The sequence below is a fragment of the Magallana gigas genome, chromosome 8, assembly GCF_963853765.1.
Source record: "Magallana gigas chromosome 8, xbMagGiga1.1, whole genome shotgun sequence".
In the NCBI taxonomy this organism is placed as follows: domain Eukaryota; kingdom Metazoa; phylum Mollusca; class Bivalvia; order Ostreida; family Ostreidae; genus Magallana; species Magallana gigas.
The window spans coordinates 38,296,732-38,317,459 of NC_088860.1; the positions used below are offsets into that span (position 1 = coordinate 38,296,732).

At 34.6% G+C, this 20,728-nt stretch overlaps 1 long non-coding RNA gene across 1 annotated transcript; it reads left to right on the forward strand.

Moving 5' to 3' along the window:
• Positions 1 to 8,820: 8,820 nt before the first annotated feature.
• LOC136270847 (uncharacterized) lies at positions 8,821 to 18,653 on the forward strand. Its single transcript, XR_010708716.1, has 5 exons — positions 8,821 to 8,993; positions 14,564 to 14,753; positions 14,859 to 14,969; positions 16,562 to 16,619; positions 18,555 to 18,653. It is a non-coding gene; the product is annotated as an uncharacterized lncRNA (long non-coding RNA).
• Positions 18,654 to 20,728: the final 2,075 nt, after the last annotated feature.

The window sequence follows — 20,728 nt, forward strand, 5'->3', positions numbered from 1 at the left end:
TTTTGATATTGACTGGCTAGGAACAATATCTAGAGAACATTCCCTCTATTTCAAATAATCGCCTCTGATTAGTTGATTCAAAATCAGGTAGAACATCTGTATATTATTTCTTTCGGTCGGCAGAATATCACCAGTGACCGTTTGATGCTGAGGATATTTTGGAAATGAACTTTGCACAGAATTGAATTCGTGAATTCTTTGTTGAGCCGAGAAAATTATGGCGATCTGTTTTCAATTACTTTCTTAATTTTGGTTTGTTTCTTTATATAACAAAACAAATGTTGACTGTGTTTTCGGGCAACATTGATTATATTAGCCCCCTTGGGACGAAAATATTGCCCTCCGCTCCGCGTCGGGCAATATTTCGTCCCTCGGGGGCTAATATAATCAATGTTGCCCTCAACCCCAGTCAATATTTGTATATTATTGTACGATTATATAAAACTTACATAACCCTTTTTAAATGACCTTTTTTTTTGGGGGGGGGGGGGGAGGGAGGGGAGGGGATTCCGCACACGGGATCGCACTAAACAATATATTTCATGACTGTCCTATCAATCTTCCGAATCAATATATAGATATAAGCCTTGAAAGCTTATTTTTTGATATCGTCTGTCCTATTACAGCAGGTCGTGGAGACAAATTGAGTTAATGTGAGTTATAATTATTAGTCTGCAAGACCTGAGATAATATTTACATCCAATTCTTTATGTATTGGATGGTGTTATCGAAGAAAGGGCCGACACCATTATCTCCCCTTTGTCACGAACTTTATTACTAGAGTTATCTCCCCATTGAATATATAAATTAAAGCCCCAGACCAATACTCTTTCTTTCACTTCCTGTTCCTGAGAAGATAGGTTGGTTAAGCTAATTTTTATCTTTGATAAGCACGTGCTGCAAATAAATTTTTCAAAAAATACAATTTACAAATCATAGTCAATCTTTATTTTTGGCTCAATTAATGCCGATGCTTTCATTATGTTTTGATTTATATGGATTTTATTTCGGGTAGCCCAATATTTGGATAACCTTTCCACTAGCCATTTTGATTTGTTGTTGAATTTTCTGAATTCCTCGTTTGATCAAGATAATTATCAATTAATCCCTTATAAATATATACATGTACACATGTTTATATAATATAATGTGTAAATATAAAAAAAATAGATATAAAGTGTAACGTTAAAATAAACAAATCCATAGATAAAACAATTGTAGACTAATTTTGAAATCAATTTTTTAAAAATAAACTCTTGTTTATTTATACATATTGCGAATTATCAACTGATTAAAATGCCACCAAGGCGGTCCAAACGGATGAGAATTGAGACGACAAGGGCGAGCGAAAGTAAAACGGCAAGGACCAGGGAGCAGCGGCCCATAATGGATAATGGCCCATCAGAACCGGTGCAAACCAAATCGGAGGTCACGCAACCATCAAGGACAACGACGTCATCTTCTTATGCCATATGCATGGACGATATTCCTCCAGCAGTCCCATCGGTCCACAACATGCTAGGTATGCACGTTAGCAACGCAATTAAACAAAAAACTATAGAAGGGCAGAATATTGATCTGGCCTTTCTATTGCCTCGTAGACCTGGTGGGGATGAAAAGAAATTAATTGTAAATAATAGGGGGTAAATAAAATCCAAGGATGCAAACCCCAAAAAGTTTGATACCATAGAACACTGGACTGATCTCATGTTTATATTTGCTGGGATTTATCTTAGTGGCCACCCTGCTAAATCCATAGAGCTTTTGAAATACATGCACTGTGTTAGGATGGGGGCTTATAGGGAAGCAGTGGGATGTAAAGAATATGATGTTCAGTATAGGTTACGTAAGGCTCATAATCCAGCATCATCATGGGGGGAAGTGGATTCTGAGCTCTGGTTAATGTACATGACCCCAACTTCAACCGTTAACGCTCCTCAAACCCTGCCTAGAGTTACATCTATAGGAAAGCGCTACAACTTCAATTCTAAAGGGTCTTACGATAAGTTTCCTTGCACTCATAGATGTTTACGTTATATCGGCCAGCATGCTATGATACACTGCACTCTTGCTCAAACTCATATGCATAATTTTCGTGCCCCCCCCCCCCCCCCCAGATTTCCAACACAACATGCTAACAATCAACCCAGGACACAACAATCGCATTTCAGGGGACCACAGAATTCCAACAACCCGCGCCCCCGTTTTAGATCTACAAACCCACAAGGTGTGGGGCCTCGGCAAAACCCCTATTAAACTCCAGACACTAGAGAGGTACTTGTCAGATTATCCAAAAACTCAGACTGCGAAAAGATGTTTAGGGTTTTCCAAGGGTTTTCAATTATATTACACAGGGCCAAGAATTCATATTTAATCAAAAAATTTGGTATCTGCGTATAAACATCATAACGAGCTTCGAGAAAAAATAATGAAGGAAGTAGAATAAGGACGGGTGGGGGGGGGGGGGGAGGGCATTTCGGAGAAGTACCAATTTCAAACCTCCGCATATTTCCTATCGGAGTGGTGCCAAAGGAGGACAACTCTGGTTGGAGATTAACAACACAACTCTCATTTCCTAAATTCAATAGCGTAAATTTTTTCATAGACCCAGAGGAAAGCTCAGTTAAATATACATCTTTTGACTCGGTTATACAGATGATTGCTAAAATTGTTCAGGGGGCATTTATAGCAAAATGCGATATAAAATCAGCTTTTACACTTTTGCCAATATGTCCGGGGGATTTTGACCTACTTGGTTTTATGTTTGATGATATGTACTTCATTGATAAGCGTTTACCAATGGGGTGTTCTGTGTCATGTAAGGTCTTTGAAGAATTTGCAACATTTTTAAACTTGTTGGCAATAAAAAAAAATATCATGTAGACACAATAGACCACTATTTGGACGATTTTATATTTGCGGGTCACAATGCTTCTGTTTGTAAGGACACCAAGTCTACATTTCATAGTATTTGTCATGATCTAGGGGTACGTTTAGCTGAGGATAAAAGTGTAGGTCCTACCATTTGCTTAACATTTTTAGGTTTGGAAATCAACACTGTTGAAATGCTGGTTAGATAACCTTATTCGAAATGTGTTCAACTCCGAAATCTTTTAAAACAATTGTTTCCACTCAAAAAGGTCACACTGAAGCAGTTGCAGTCAGTGCTGGGAAAACTTAATTTCTTTACAAGGGCAATACGGCCAGGCCGTGCATTTGTTCGGCGCCTGTATGACGCCACCATCGGTGTCACGCAACCACATCATTACCTAAGAGTTACTCAATCGATGCGGGAGGACATTTTTATGTGGTGTAGGTTTTTGGAGGATTTTAACGGTGTGGTTTATTTCTCAGAAGAAGAATGGTAATCAGATTAAAATCTCAATTTGTTCTCCGATAGCTCAGGGTCTGCTCAACTAGGAGTGGGGCGTATCTAAATGGGGAGTGGTGTTTCTTTAGTTGGCCCAAAAGTTGGAAATATATCGATGGGCATCACGACATGACCCTATTAGAGTTTATCCTTGTGGTTTTATCTGTTATCATTTGGGGCAACAAATTAGCCAACAAAATAAATACATTTCACATAGACAACCAGGCATTGGTTGCAGCTTTGAACAAACTAACCTCTAAATCTGAGCTTGTCATGTTATTAGTTAGAGCATTGTTTTCATGTTATTAGTTTTCATGTTATTAGTTAGAGCATTGTTTTCATGTTATTAGTTTTCATGTTATTAGTTAGAGCATTTGTCTTAAAATGCATGCGACACAACATTTTATTTCGTGCAGAATATATTTCAACCAAATCTAATAATATTGCTGATGCCATTTCTCGTAAACAGTGAACCAGGTTTCGCCATGTGGCACCAAACGCAGGGAGGGACCCCAAACCCATCCCCCAGTCATTTCACAACCTGTTTTCAAGTTTGAATTTGATCGGCTGCTAGAAGCTGCAATATCCAATATCACACATATGGTTCAAAAAGTCGGTTTCCTGTCGTATCAAAAATTTTGTCATCAGTTCGCACTTGCATATTGGCCTCCAACACTATGTTCGGTGGTTTAGTACTTATTGCATCTATCAACATCTGGCCTTGCTTATTGAACGGTCCGTTCGTATGTGTCTGCAATTTCTTACCACTGCAAGTTACAGGGAATAGGGGACCCAACTTCTCAATTTTTAATTACAAAGCTTTTGCAGGACATGAAACGCTTAAATCACAATTCTGATCCCGTTTGCCTATCACTAAAGACTTGCTTGAAAAAATAATTTTGGTTTTACCCACTACATACACTAATTCTTATGTAACAAGTCTTTTCTCGGCAGCATTTTCACTGGCATTTCATGGTTTATTTCGTGTCGGTGAATTCACTGTTCACTGTAAAATTCCGAACAATATTGTACTTGGTATGGAAAATCTAACTCTAGACCCCGAGAAACAGCTATTGTTAATCAATCTCAAACATTCCAAGACTGACCAGGTAGGAAAAGGTACCATTTTGCAAATTGGTTAATTTAAGGAAGTTGCGTGTCCATTTAAGCTTGTTGAGAAATATTTAAGTGTCCGTCCGTTGACTGCAGGGCCTCCTTTTTGTCACTTTGATACGACCCCGCTCACAAGATACCAGTTTACGACATTACTCTCAAAAGCAATAGTTCGTCTTAAGTTACCGGAGAACACAAGATACAAATCTCATTCTTTTCGGATTGGAGCAAGCACTGCATTGGCATTGCAAGGTTTTTCTGCGGAAACAATTCAGAAATGTGGAAGATGGAAATCTTTGTGTTACAAGTCATATATTCGTATACCAAAATTCTAACTAATAGGCTTTGCTTATCTATCGTGGACAAACAAAAAGTGTGGTTAGTGGGGTCCTCAATACTGAAGCAAGCTCAATTAGAAGCATTTTTAAGACCTGAAGGTCTTCACCTGAACTTGAAAAGGCTTAATATTTCATTATGGTGGCAGGGGTACAGTGGCCTGAAATTGTCTCAAGTAGGGCAGAAGCTTAAAACCCTTGCAAAGGAGGGTCCTGCACTTAATGTCATTTTAATACACTGTGGGGGAAATGACTTAGGGGAGACTTCAATTAGAAAACTCAGGCTATGTTGCATGAAGCTTTTTCAATTTATTCAAACCAACTTCCCACATTCTAAGGTCATTTGGTCTTGCATCCTTCCACGCATACAATGGCGTTACTCTCAAAACTCTCGTGCTATGGAATCACAACGTAAACGCCTTAATTCTTGTGCAGGTTGGCCTTGCGGTATGAAGGCGCAATTATCCGCCATCCTGATATAAAGCGTGACTCCTTGTTTTTCTGTGATGGAGTACACTTGTCAAAATTGGCTAATGCTGTTTTCCTAAATACTCTACAGCGGGGTCTTGAGGCTATCTTAACAAAAGGGCATGCTTGTTATCCGGCTTAGCAAGCTTACCCTAGGGCACGGTTGTAAGTTAAATCCGCTCATACCCCCACCTATATGGTGGCGGAGTTCCCAATCTCTAAAGCCCCATAGCTGCTTTTGAGTTTGGGAACTTATGGCGTGAATGAGCGGCGCTGGTCATTTCAGACTAGCGATGTATTATTATGTGGACATCGACCCCTGCACCTCCCAAGGATCAATCGTAAATTCTTGACTTCTGCACCTCCCAGAGTCAAGGTATTAAACCTGTGAACTTTGAGTAAACTTTGAATGAACTTTGAACTTTGTTTGAATTTGTTGAATTATGTTAACTACATGTATGATGTTACTTGATGTGTTGAATTTTGAAATTTGGGGCATGCCCTTTGTCATGTATGGCGGCCCATTACCCTTAATCAGCCGTGCCCAATCATCGCCAGATTTGAAATAAAATTAAAGAAAATTAAAAATGTTTTACTATTTGTGTTTTGTCGCGCACTTTTCTGAGATAATAGTTTGTTATAAGACCTACGATATTTAAATACATTTATAAGCATACAATGATCGCAATAGCCCGAAAAAATGATACTTAAATAAAATAGAAAAAAAAAGAAAATAAAGAACTTCAAGATGCGATGAATATTGGATTTGACTGATTACAAATCATCATAAAAGGTGTTTAAATTGATATATTGAACTTTAAGTAAAAGTTAGTTATCATGATGCCGTATAGGTGATTCCAATGTTGTTGTTTTTTTAAAACATACGCATTTCTTATGAATAAAGAAGAAAGTCAAAAGGCAGGTGGTCAGAGGGAAAATGTAAGCTAGCGTCTTATGTCAACTCTAATATTATAATGCTAAGTTCATGAGAGCGCTCGGTTTGATTGATCGCAAAATAAAAAAAAAAAAGCAACAACAAAGTATCGAAAGTACTGACGATAGTTTATTTTTATTCAGGAGTGAATGATGTCTTGTTTAAGCAATGGGTATTCACCTACTTCACAGATAATGTAACTCATGGCTTAGGATCATCAAACGCATCTAAAGTAATATGGAACAACTAATAAAAAAATCAGTTTTACTCTACAAGCTATAGAAATTTTGTATATTTTATAGACCGGAGTTTAATGTCCAGATGAATCCTTAAATTTGCAACAAACACTAAATGTGAATGTCCTTTTTTCTTTTTAATGATATGTGTATTACAAAACTGTTTTTAAGAGATTGCATTTCAATTATATTTATCCATGAATGTTATTAAAACTTACAATGAATTAGGAAAAATTTCAGTTAACAATTCAGACATGAATTCAAGGTATCAGGTCTATTTTAGTAATATTTTGCCCCCCCCCCCCCTTCCTATATAGTAGGAATACAAAATATGAGTAAGGTTCAATATTTCGCCGCCATAATATCTTAAACTTCCTGTCAAAAAGAAAAGGGGTGAACAGTATTTCGCAACTATACTATTTTTTTAACCCCAGGTTCAATATTTTAAAAGGGAATCAATATTTTGCAGCGACATATAACAAAAGAGATGTATACAAAGGTGTAAATATATGAACAGGGAAAAAAAACCCCCAAAATCCTGTACTATATTTATACAAAGGTATATGTTAAGTGCATACGTTTAAAAATGTAGTTCCCAAAATATACATCTTTTTATGACATTTTTTGACATTAAATAATGCTTTTGAGTTTAAACGATTATTCATTACACCGACAAATAATGATATATATGGTATAATGGTTCAAAAAACTGTTATAGTCCTTTAAAATCAAAGACAACCAGTTTTTTTTGTTCGTATGGCAAATAGTTACTTAGTTTTATTTGAATTTCTTGTACATTCTTTAAATATGAATAGCAATTTTTATTCCTCGAGTTTTTCCGACAATAATTTTGAGCTATAAACGGATTTTGTTGTGTGTCTTAATGTAGAATTGACACTATCAAACTTCATTTTGTATCGGAAATCTAAATATTTCCCTTCGATGGGTAACTAATTTATTGCACGTTTAAAGATTAAATTAGTTGGTATACAAGCCATTTTTTTTCAACAAACAAAAACATGCAGATAATCAGTGGAGGGAATTATCAGGCTACGACATTTGCCCACCGTTTTTACTGGAAAACGTAGTTTAATAGCACACTTCAACAAATATTCATCGCCAGTACCCCTCGGTGGGCAGACGAAGTTACAACCTTGTTGTATTATATCTAAAGGAGATATTTTTTTTTTCAAAATGTTTGTTTTAAGTTATTTTGAGCAGGGAATGTATACATTTGATTATAAATATGTCATGAAAAAAAATTTCAAGAAAAATTTTAGTAAATTCGTCCCGGGGGTCTAGATACTTGGGAGTGGGGGATGGAGGGGGTGGTCGGTCCTGTTCTCAAGCACCTGTGTGTACAGAACCCTAATCATTGTTCGCAATGTATATAACCAACACTTTTACATATGCATGTTTTACATATTACATATATCGATTTACTTGAATATTTTTGGTTTATTCAGAACAGGTACTTGTATCGATGGTAACACAAATACCTCCTTGTTTTTGGGGTATGAATTAACATTTTATTGCGGCGCATGAGAGAGATGCGAGATTGTGAAATTCAATGCGTTTTGACTTGGTGTGTGGTTAAGGTGAATGCCGTCATGCACACTGACACATTCCTTTTAACAACTCGAACGCTGATGGGCGGAAAATGTGATATTTTTAAATGAAAACCAAAACGGATATTTCATATTTTGTCGTTTTAAACTGAATGTTCCCAGATTAAAACAATAACTACACATGTAGTTCTTTAAAATTCAAACGAAAATGCTGTTATTATTAAATTATCATTAGCACTTTACTGCAAAATTGTCACTCTAGCACACAGTACGCTGTAGTAGGACTATACATATACGTTATATAACGACTATAAATAGTTTATAGAAAACAATTACTAATTATGTTTGTATATCTTTATTTATTCAATACGTATTCACACTAGTCAGAATGAGCTACAAGCAATAAATAAAAGTTAAATGAAGTGTCAGTTCTCTTGTAGTATGTTTTATCTAAAATCAAACTATTATCGTTGGATACAACCTATATAGAATTCGATTTCGGAGTCATAAAGATGATAGGGAAACGGTTAATGGGTTGTTATTCCAATTTTGATTTGGTAGAATCGGAATATTTGTTGAAAACATGACAGATAACTATATATATTAAGTCATTATATTTTAATTTGAAATAGCGAAAATATCGTCATATAAACCACTGAAACAATTAAAATTGCAAAATATTGGCGGCCACCATTTTAAATATATGACTCACATCATATAGTATTTCCATTTTGTTGCCCAAATTCGGTGAAAACTAGAATCACGAGTCATGGTCTATTTATAAACCATATTTGGTTTCAGATATGCGCATTAAAGGCTAGGCGTTGTCCCAAAGCCCGCTTCTGCTTTAGGACTTTGTTAATGTGAAGCTGCTAGTTTTGTAGAATAAAAACAATGGCTCATCACACGCAACTGTGCATTGTGCTTTTTGGAACATGTCTTTTCTCTATTCTCCTGCTCCTCGAGTGTGTAAGTATCTATTTTAAATGTGAATATTTATACAGAACTGTGATTTGTTTTAATCCAAACTGAGACAAACCCGGACAAAATGTAGCCTAGTATCATTATCTTAAATTTCACATTATAGTCATTCTTCATGTTATGTACATGTATAATATTGATAAATAATATTATTTTATTGGAAGTACGTGATTTTGCAAACAAATTCGTTATAATGTTTAACGTTTGAAATCGTTCAATGCATAAAAGAAATGCATAGAAATGAATTTCGTAGAATGGTGTTATTGGTCAGTCAAATAATACTTCGTAATATGCAGAAAGTTTGGAATGATATCTAAGTCTGTTTATCAAAAAAGGGTAAAATGCGACAATTAAGATGAGAAAAGAAAGATACGCGTGTGATCGGAAAAATATATCGGCTAAAACTTACTTTTTAAAGAAACTTACAATGACCGGGTTAGTTGAATGAATTTTACATTAATTTCAAAAAAGACTTTGTCCCCATATTTTTAATCAATCGTTTCTCAACTGCTGCCAGCCGGTGTCCTTGTTTCTTACCTGTCGAGAAAGGTACGGTTGGCTGCTTCCAGCTTGATTTGTTGCTTATTAAATATGATTACCTTTTGACTGGATGTAGTGTTTTCTTAAAATGTACCATAAACGCGATACTTCAAATGTATCAATGGAAATTAAAAACTGATAATTATGCATGATGGTAGTTTGAAACAAAAAAGGAAATAAAAACATGGGTGTTTATCATAGTCCACTGCCTTGAACAGTGAAGTCGTTTGAATCTGCGTTCTGACAAGACGTGGCTTTTATTCTGCGCATCACAATCGGTGGATGTGCGAATTAGGCGTTCTAGTATGTCCCTGTAATTTGAGAATCTTTGTGTTTATCCAAACCAAAGGAGTAATAACAATACAAGTCTGCACATAATATCAAACGACCAATACTTTAACAAGCTAAAAAATCGTCTCAGAACAACAATCCTACATTGTATGTGATTATTATACGACGATCTTCAGAAATTGTAGATTCAAAATTGTTGAATTCGAGACCCCTGGATCAATTAGGGATCCCAAGAGGAGTTTCACAGAAATATACAAACATATGTTTTAAAATCTTCTTCACAAAAGCTACATATATGTACAATGTCATTACTATGCACGCATCCTCAGATGGCATTACTAATTGTTAAAGACATGACCCCGAGGTCAACACAGGATCTCCACAACTCCACAAGGGGTTTAAAATTCAACATGAAAATGATAAAACATCGGAAATTTTAGAATTTGATGCCCAAAACTATTGGCAAGGTGAGGGATGTGGCCCAGGAACCTTTTTTGTTGTTTTTAAGAGATCAAAAATTTCGGTCCCATCACATAGTATTTCATACATTTTTTTATACTCTTATTTTCTCAAAAAAATGGAGAATGTCAATATATTACATGTACTACAGTAACTACACATTAATGACAGTGGTGTATATCTATATTTTATTTGAGTTTACAAATGCTTAAGGTTTATTAGTTTAGGGGGTGCTTTTTACCAAATTTTCATCGCTAATTCATGATATACCAGCTGTTATATCAGAGATTAAGCCTTATTCTGTTGGGGAGGGGGGTTGAGAAAACAAAACTTAAGATTGTTACTCTGGTTAAGACTAATTAATTTCTGTATTTTCTCCTATTTTATGAGCACATTAATATTATTTTTAATAATGAAGTCAAATTAAGATCAGAAGTAAAATCTTTATAGGCATATAAAGCAATGGACTTAGTCTAGAAATCAATGAAAACTTGAAAATTAATTTAGAATAAATAGGCGAGTATTGCTTCGTAAAGAGGTTGTGCTCTGCTTGTATTCAGCCATAAATAAAACAAGCATTCTGAGAATATTGCACAAGCAATACAAGCCCCCTACCGGTTTGTATTGTTTTATGAAAGCTTAAAAGAATACAACTATTTCAGAACTATTTCATGTATTACTAAACGAGATGTTATACTTTGTAAGAAATAAAGAACAGAGGATATTCAAACAATACAGTTATAATCGTCGAAATAAAAAACAAACTGGGTAAAATAATACTCTTTATGTAATATTGTTGGTCTGGCAAGAATTGATAGAAAAACATAAAACATGGTTGTGTGTATATACTGCCATTTATTTTTGCTAATAGGAAAAATTAGGCAATAAGGGGAGGTCTTCAAACAGTCATAATATCAATTACCAGACATTGAATGTAAGTTATAAAAGGTGAGCAAATGACCTCCCCTATATTAATAAAAAATGTATACAATATCAACATGTACCAAATATACATACAACAAAATAATTGTTGAACAAAAACAGCATTTCACACATCAACAGCAACTACATGTGTATAAAACAGTGCAAAATAAATCCCCAACTACAAAGGTGATGAAGGGGAAGGGGGATGGGTTGATTGCGGTATTTACAAACTTGTTGACAGCTGACAGTTAAAATGACGTAGTCAAAACATCGCGCGACTTAACGCCGCACTCCGATTGGCTAATGTAGACAATTAAAGAAGATCAGCTAAATGCTCAAAAGTACTCAAAAATTAGAATTACAATTATATTATGACTAGAATATTATTTTGGTACTGGCATAAAAAATAACATATCACAATTTACATAAATGCTATTATTTACAATAATGCTGTATTATATTATCTCCTGTAATTTCGCTGTTTCATTAAGTATTCGCTTGTAGAAAATTGTGAAAACAATGCACAGTTATGCACAGTATCATTTCGTACCGTCTGCTGTACCACGAGTTAAACAGCCATACCTGATAACAAACCCGAGTGTAATATTACCCAAAAAAAACCACAAGAGACCAACGGGCCACATCGCTCACCTGAGCAACAATAGGCATGATAAAAGCAGCATCATGGAGTCATAATACAAAATATATGGACAATGTTGTATAATACATGTAGATCCTGTATAAACAAATTTGTTTCCCTCTGAATATTCTTATATCTCTTTTTTAAAAGGATGATTTTACAGTCATATATATATGTATATATATAACCCCTTGTGAGGCCCATTAATCGCCCAGGGGCAAATTTAAACAATTGTAAAGAATCAGCAATATATAAAAATGCTTACATACAAGTAAAAGCATATATATAATAACATTTCAGTTTCTGTGAATAATAAAAATGTTTTCCTTTGTACAACTGAATACCTAATGTGGCCCCACCATACTCCTAAAGATTGTGATTTGAACAAATTTGAATCTACACTATCTGAAGTTGCTTTCACTAAGGTTACAAATTTTCTAGGCAAATGATTTTTTAGAAAAAGATTTTAAGATATTTCTCTATATATTCCTCTGTAACAATTTGTCTCCCCCCCTCTTGTGACCCCATCCTACTCCCCGGGAATCATGATTTGAATAAACATTGAATTTTCACTGCCTGGCGATGCTTCCAAACAAGTTTCAGCTTTCCTGCGCAAATGGTTCTTGAGAAGAACATTTTAAAGATTTACTCTATAAATTTCTATGTAAAAAGTCGACCCCCCCCCCCATCGAGGTCCCACCCTACCCATAAGGGTAATGATTTTCACACCTTTAAATATGCACTACCTGACGATGCTTCCACACACGTTTCAGCTTTCCTGGTGTAATTGTTCTTGAGAGGAAGATTTTTAAAGCAATACTCTATATATTCCTATGTAAAACTTCAACCATCCTTTGTGGCTCCACCATACTCTCGGGAGTTATGATTTTCACAACGTTAATCAGCACTACCTGAAGATGCTTCCACATAAGTTTTAGCTTTCCTGGGCAAATGGTTCTTGAGAAGAAGGTTTTTAAAGTTTTATTCAATATATTCTTAAGTATTTAAACCCCCCCCCCCACCCCCATTGTGGCTCCACCCTACCCCCGAAGGTAATGATTTTCAAAACGTTGAATATTCACTACATAAAGGAAGGTTCCACACAAGTTTCAGCTTTCCTGGCATGATGGTTTCTGAGTAAAAGATTTTTTAAGGTTCACTCAATATAATCATATGTAAAAATGCACCCCCCATTATGACCTTACTCTACCCTGGGTTTAATGATTTTTACAACCTTGAATCTACACTACCTGAGAATGCTTCAACACACGTTTCAAGTTTTCCTAGCCAAATAATTTCCAAGAAGAAAATTTTAAAGTTTTACTCTATATGTTCCTATGTAAAAAATTCAACACTCATTGTGGCTTAACTTTACCCTTGGGGGTCATGATTTTCAAAACCTTGAATCTTCACTACCGTAGAAAGCTTCCACACAAGTTTCAGCTTTCCTGTGCAAATGGTTCTTGAGATGAAGATTTTTAAAGATTAACTTTACATATTCATATGTTAAAATTTCACCCCACTCCCATTGTGGCCCCACCCAACCCCTGAAGGTCATGATTTTCACAACCGTGAATCTACGCTACCTAAGGATGCTTTCACATAAGCTTCAACTTTCCTTGCCAAATGATTCTTGAGAAGATATTTAAAGATTTACTCTACATATTCCTATGTAAAAATTCGACCCCCCCCCCCCCCCCGCCCCAATGCGGCCTCATCATTTCCCCAGGAGTCACGATTTATACAACTTTAAAGCCACACTTTACCTGAGGATGCCTCCATACAAATTTCAGCTATCCTGGCCAAGTGGTTTTTGAGAAGAAGATTTTTGAAAAAGTCTCGAAAATTTTCAATAATTCTTAATTATCTGCCTTTGCAAAAGGGCATGGTCCTGTAATTTTCACAACTTTGAATCCCCTAAGCCTAAGGATGTTTTATGCCATGTTTGTTTGAGTTTGGCCCAGTGGTTCTTGAGAAGATGTTGACAATAAAAAAGTTTACAGACAGACAGACAGACGGACGACAGACAAAATGTGATCAGAATAACACACTTGAGCTTTCACTCAAGTGTAAAAAAAACTGCCGATTAAATTTAGAACACAATACTTGACACTTTTTTTACAGAACTTATTTGTTTGTTAGAAATGATAAAAGCAATGATATAAGTTACTGACCACATACTGACCTCGTTTATTTAATACACACCAAACCCGATAACGAACCAGAACATTAAAAAAATTGGAATGTAAAAAATTAATTTTCTCAAAAATATGTCAACCAGACAATACAAAAGTGTAAGTTTGATCTGTGTTTTTTTTTTTTGGTTTTTTTTTGACATTTTGAAGCTGTTTAGCAAGTTTCATAGTATTCCTCAAAAGCATAACGAAAAAAAGGATTGAAAACTGATGTTGGACAAACAGACGGATGCAGAGGCAAGCTAAAGTCCCCTCCGGTGAAAGCGGTAGGGGACTAATAAAACACAGCACTGAAATACCACTCTATGTATAAGACATTAGATACATGAAGGCTGTCCTCGATTACAAGCACTGCCGCAAGTTGTTCAAAGTTATGACAAATGTTACTCATGTAAGCAATGTTGCCCCTGGGCCTTTGAAAAAGCTCTTGTATTAAAATATCATTGCAAAAACATAAAGTCGTAGTAAGAATATAAACATTACTAACAAAAAGATTTAATATTATTCAGAGAAAGCTGAAAGGTTACGAGTTCCCGGTGTATTCAACAAAAAAATGCCCTGGAAATCAAGCAGAGTGGAAAAACAGGTCCTCTGCTATCAACTGCACGGACAAAAATGGATACATGTGTACACCAAACGAAAACTTTACAGACTTGTTAGAATTTTGTTACATATATCCACGAATACTGGTTAAAGAAGGTATGGAAAATTGATATTAGCACTCTTGTTAATAAACAAAATGTGCACTTTGCTTGCATTTAACAAGACAATTGATTCATTCCATGATGTTTTATTTCGTTGTAGATCTCTGTTTATACTTGGACAAACGCGTCTCTAGAGTAAACTCATATAACTGCCGCAAATTTACACATGGATGCCCTGAATTGAATTATTTCTCCTCTGAAACTTATGTTCGTAAGTAAACGACCTCATATACTTAATGGTTTAATTTTTCCATTGTAATACCACTCTTATAAAAACTCAGAACAACTACAACTGCTCTAATCGGTATATACACGTTTAACTGTGTTATTTTCTTGATCACTTGAGCTACTCAGGTGAAATTTTGGTATTCGTCCATCTTCGTTAACAGCTCTGTCTGAAAGCTAAACGGCCATTTGCTACCATTTCTGGTTTAAAGTACATATAGGATATAGGGAACCATAATTATAAATAATAATGTCATAACCTTAATATATCCGGGACCTCATGAGTGGGGCCAACTATGCACAAAGGCCAATTTTTTAAGTCTTCGATGTGAGAAAAAACCTAACGTATTGGTTACGATGTCCATACAGTTCCCTACAAAAATTGTGAACTTCGTGGCCTCTGTATCAAGGTTAAGGCCCCAGGGCTGGATCAATATGGCCATATAAAAAATTCATGGTTATGATGTACATGAAGCCCTCTACCAAAATGGTGAAATTCATGGCTCCTGGTCAAGGGTTTAGGCTACACGGCGGGGCTAACTGCAATAATGTAGCTCTCCCTCCCTTCTTTTTAATGGCGGGGGGGGGGGGGGGGTAAATAATACAACTAAGGATCTCGGTAATGGTGCAAGTGCGTGAAAAATTGACTCCCGCAAGAGTTTGACTGCAGTCGTACATAAATGACAATAACATTTGCATTTCGTACCTGAACTCAACATTGTAAACTAAGAAAATACGTCAGTAACTATTAATTAAATTCACTTAATTGCCCAAAATCCATAATATCATACACGTATCAATTATCTAAAAAATAATCGTCAGGTCAAATAGACCTCCGATGAGGTATTTATAAGCCAAAACTATCATATGAGTTTGTAAAGTTTTTCTTAGTTTGGAATCCTAGGAGCGCTATAAATTGAGCATCTTCTGAAATAAAAAAAAACACCTTATTAAAATCATACAATTTACAGAATTGTAATGATTATATGTGATAAATGAAATTAAAGTTAAGGAAAAAACTAAATAATTGAACAATCTATGTGAAAATAAAAGCTAAGATAACAATTGAAAATATTATAAAATACTTTCAAAAGGTTATGTCGCATTTTGCGTAACTATTATTCAATATTTTTTTCGATGAATCCTACATTTAGTATTGAAATCATATGACGCCCAATGTCATTGGTCAACTGCGGCATCAAGTTTATCTCTCGCTAAAAACTGCATATGACGACGACTAACGTTGATATTGTATCGGCGATTTCCGATGTTATGTCTGAGGTTAAAAATTTATAGTTTCAACATTGTTAACAAAAGAGACAATTATTATGATGGCGTTTAGTGTAAGACTATCGGAAACCATGAGGCCAAGATATATCCTCTTCTCCTGTATTATGGTACTTGATTATTATACAGTAACCAATTTATATTCCCTGCTGTATATTTATCTACTAGTACATGTACCATGGTGTTTAGTATCAATCATTTGTTTTCGGTCTATGATTGGTTAAAAATTTTCTATTTTTATACAAAGAAATACCATGTAGTTTATTTTAATATTATTCAAAATTTCTACAGATCTGAGTTGTATGGAAATTGAAAATGGGTGTTTCGCTGCTGAACCTAGTTGCAAAAGGTAAGACCGCTTCAGGTTTAATTTAATTTATTTAAAATTTATAATTGTTTTTAATTTTATCTAATTTATTTTTTACCGCCAGAGGACGGTCGGTTAGTTAATCACCCGTATGTTTATGCAGAGTAACGTGTATAATAAATTATTATTGGTCATTCAGACGCTTTGTACATGTACATTAATTTTTTAAAAACGACTCAAAACTGTGCTCAGAGAAAGCGTCTGTTTGAATGCCAAGCTCTACGGGTAAATGTGAAAAAATATTCTTTTTTAAAGTAATGATAAAGTAGTGTGTACAGAATATAAGTTGAATTTGCATTGGTGGTTTTTTTTTACTAATTTTTAAACACACTGGATGATATCCCCCGCACACGCGGGAATTTACAAGTTACATATTATTATGGTACAATGTTAATATGTTGAACCATATTTTTTGTTCATTGTAGTATATACTGTTTCCGATTTTTTTAAATTGCTTTCTTAACCTTTTCTTCAATATTAACATAAAACACTAACTGGCTGGGTATTTAGAGGAGCGGACAAGAATGATAAATCTAAGCTAAAATTAATGGTATATATACATGTATATGTACATGCACGTGGCCCTAATTCTTTAATTTTCGTTGCAGAGTTCAAAAAAAAAAACTTCTTTTTTTTTCATTTTACTTCAAACCAGTGAGTAGGGCTTTAGTGCGTAGTCTCTCTAAATTTTGCTCTTTAAGTCAAATTACATTATCATTTTTATCACGGTACAAAATTAAAAAAAAATCAGATGAAAGATAGTAAAAAAAAATAGTCACCCCATCCCCTTTATTGAACTTCTTCGTTTTATGCAAAACAAATGTGTTCATTGTTTACAAATTAATGTCTAAGGCTTGCTACCAATTTGTTGTGACATAAAGATGTATGAAATAAAAAAGAACTCAAGTGAGGGCATATTTGTTTTCATATTTTAATTTTTTAGATCTATACAATCCACGCGATGGTTAGAGGAGCATGGTCATGATTTTGGTCAAAAATTATTTTTCCGATTTTAATTTTAACCATGCTTCAGTAAGGCATTCTTAATAGGCATTCAAAATTTGAGTGTTATTCGTTGAGTTATAAGCAAATTACACAACTTGAAATTCTTTAATATGTAAACAAAGTGTTTGTTTACATTTTGAATGTTGAAGTAAAAATTCCAATTATAGACCTAAAATGAATATGTTAAACGTTAGAAACTGTTTAATTATGCTTAAAATAAATAAAAAGACAGACAAATTAGGTTGTAAAAGATTTTTTATTTAAACAAAAAAGGACACGAGCTTTGTTTACATGAGAAAGAATTGGATCGGGAGAGGGATCAGGACCCCCCCCCCCCCCCCCCCACCTTCCCCTAGATCTGCATATGTCAACATTTTTTCAAATCTTAACTTCTTTGACTACTCTAAATAGTTACCTAAAATTATATTCGTTCTTTAGGTGTTCATTCAATATAATCTTATTGCAAGTATGTATTTTCATTTTGATGAAAACTACCCCTGACTTCCATCCCCCAAAGCGTGTCCACCACCTTACTCTCATTTTTGCTATTTTGGACTTGTTTATTGAAAATGAAAGTAGGTTTTTGATTAACTTTACAATAATTATTTATCAGTTAAAATTTAAATATAGCTTACGGACATAATCTCAAACGTGTTGAAATACCAAAAGTGTAAGCAGTTACTCTGGTGCAGGCATTTTGTAGTTTATTTGCAAAATTTCTTTATTTATAGGCATAGATTTAAAAAATAAGTAGAATCTGTACTTATAAATTCAGACATTTTGCTCTTTTGTCCTTTGAAAATTTAAACCTATACGTTTTCGAATGCAGACTGAAAGGTAAAAATAAAAAAATCAATAGATTTGGAACATTGTATTACTTAAATAATTCTAATATTTTAATCCAAATTGCAGACAGCCTTTACAGCACAAAACTTCAATCGACGATACGACACTTGCAATCATTTTGGGAGTATCTATTCCCGCATGCATTCTATGTATTTTGGTATTCTACGTGATCAGAAAAAGTGAGTGTATATTTATTTTTATATTTATATTATGATCTCTGTTTTTATGTGTTTTTAGCTCACCTGAGCTGAAAGCTCAAGTGAGCTTTTCTGATCACCTTTTGTCCTTCGTCCGTCCGTCCGTCCGTCCGTCTCTCTGTCCGTCCGTCCGTCCGTCCGTCCGTCCGTCTGTAAACTTTTCACATTTTAAACTTCTTCTCTAAAACCACTTCGCCAATTTCAACCAAAGGACTATGTGCGGTATGGTCTAATATCTGCCCCCAATTATAACCAATTTTTAAATAGTGTCGAATAAAATCAAATCTTCATAAATCATTGTTCAGTAGACGCCTATCACTTTAATCTTGATGTTAACCACCATTGCTTATCGGCAATTTATCTATGACGTCAACTTTATGACCTTATTCCCGCAAATTTGCAAACGGATGAAAATATTCTCATTTTTGCTTTATATTTTGCATTCGGAAGTATAGAGCGCAGGTTTGCTCAAGAAAGATTTTAACATATGTTTTTCTTCAGATAATTATACACATTATACTCAAAAATGGTACTTGAGCAAGTCTGCGCTCAATGTTTCCCAGTCGAAAAATTAGCGGAAAACACCCATATTTTGCCTCAAAACATCAATTTATCAAAATTAGGCAATCTTCATGACGTCATTTCTACACTATGACGTCACTGTGGCGATAAACTTTTGCACCCTTATTTTTAATATGATTGTAACTATCTTCACGCTTATTTTTAAAGCGCTTTATAAAACTTTTATTTTGGGGGCAAGGAATGCATAAAACCGCTCATAGTCCTTTGGCGCAAAGCATCCCTATTACAAGGTGATTATAAATTGCAGAAATGAAAGACCGATCTTTATTTAAAACGGAGAAAACCTCGAAACTGTAGAAAAAGAGGGGTGCATTTTAAAAAATCTTCTTCTCAAGAACTATTTAGTCAAATTCAACGTAATTTTGCAAAAATAATCCTTATGGAAAGGAAAACATAAATTGCAAAACTTATTGGCGATCTCTATTTTCAATTTTGAGTAAGTAACGAAAATAAAAATAAAGAGATAATCGCTGTCAGTCAGTTTATAACTTCGGGTTCGGTATTCCATATCGAAAACGAAAGTTCATTGTGTTAGGCAGCCAAGTTTGAATGTTGACGCATGGCAAATGGGTCAAACTGGCAAAGATGTATTTGCTTGGTGTGCAACAGTTTACAGGCGAAGGGATACTTGAAACGTGCTAAATATATTTGTGCCAATTTCGTGAAGTCAATTGAGATTCAATCTTTCGATGCGTTGACCTTTTCACTAATGACCGTGGTTTTACGTTGTTTTGAATTTCGTTTATGCTTTTTAACTTGAGAGGAAATATTGCCTGTATTTTGGGATTTTTATGATCGAATCAAATATAGACTTCGGTATATCAGACAGTTAATATTTTACCTGCGCAAAATTAGCATAATGTGATGCACTGACAGCATATCATATTATAGATACTATTATATAATACATTTTATTGGTAATTCGGTACGATCTCTACGTTATGGTTGATTATAATGCAACGTGTTTTGTTAAGATGCTTAGCATTTTTAGTCTATACGGAGATTGTTTTGGCTGCTAGAAATATATAGGTATATGTATATTATGAACAATAAATTGTGCTCTTTCTTTGTTTAAGTGCATGTTTCTTCTGTTTTATTTGTTTATTTACAATGTTCTCTTTACTAATTATTTTCAGCTGAGTCAAGTTACGAATTATAAGCAAGATACAGAGCTTTGCTTCCAGAACTCAGGCCATGCTTTTGTTCATTCTGAATAGGAAATACCAAGTTTAACAATGTTAAGTTGAATGTAATTAACTCTTGTGAACAAAAAATTGACTCAAACCAAGCAAAATTGTGAGTTCTGTATCTTGCTTATACTTCTACGATTGACGCTGAAATTTTGATTTATCACTAGAAATGTCTCACTAAACGTTAAATACTTATACAGAAAAATTAAAAGGACGATATGCTATAACAACTTTTTGGGGCCCCCTTCTTATACGATGAATCTACACCAAC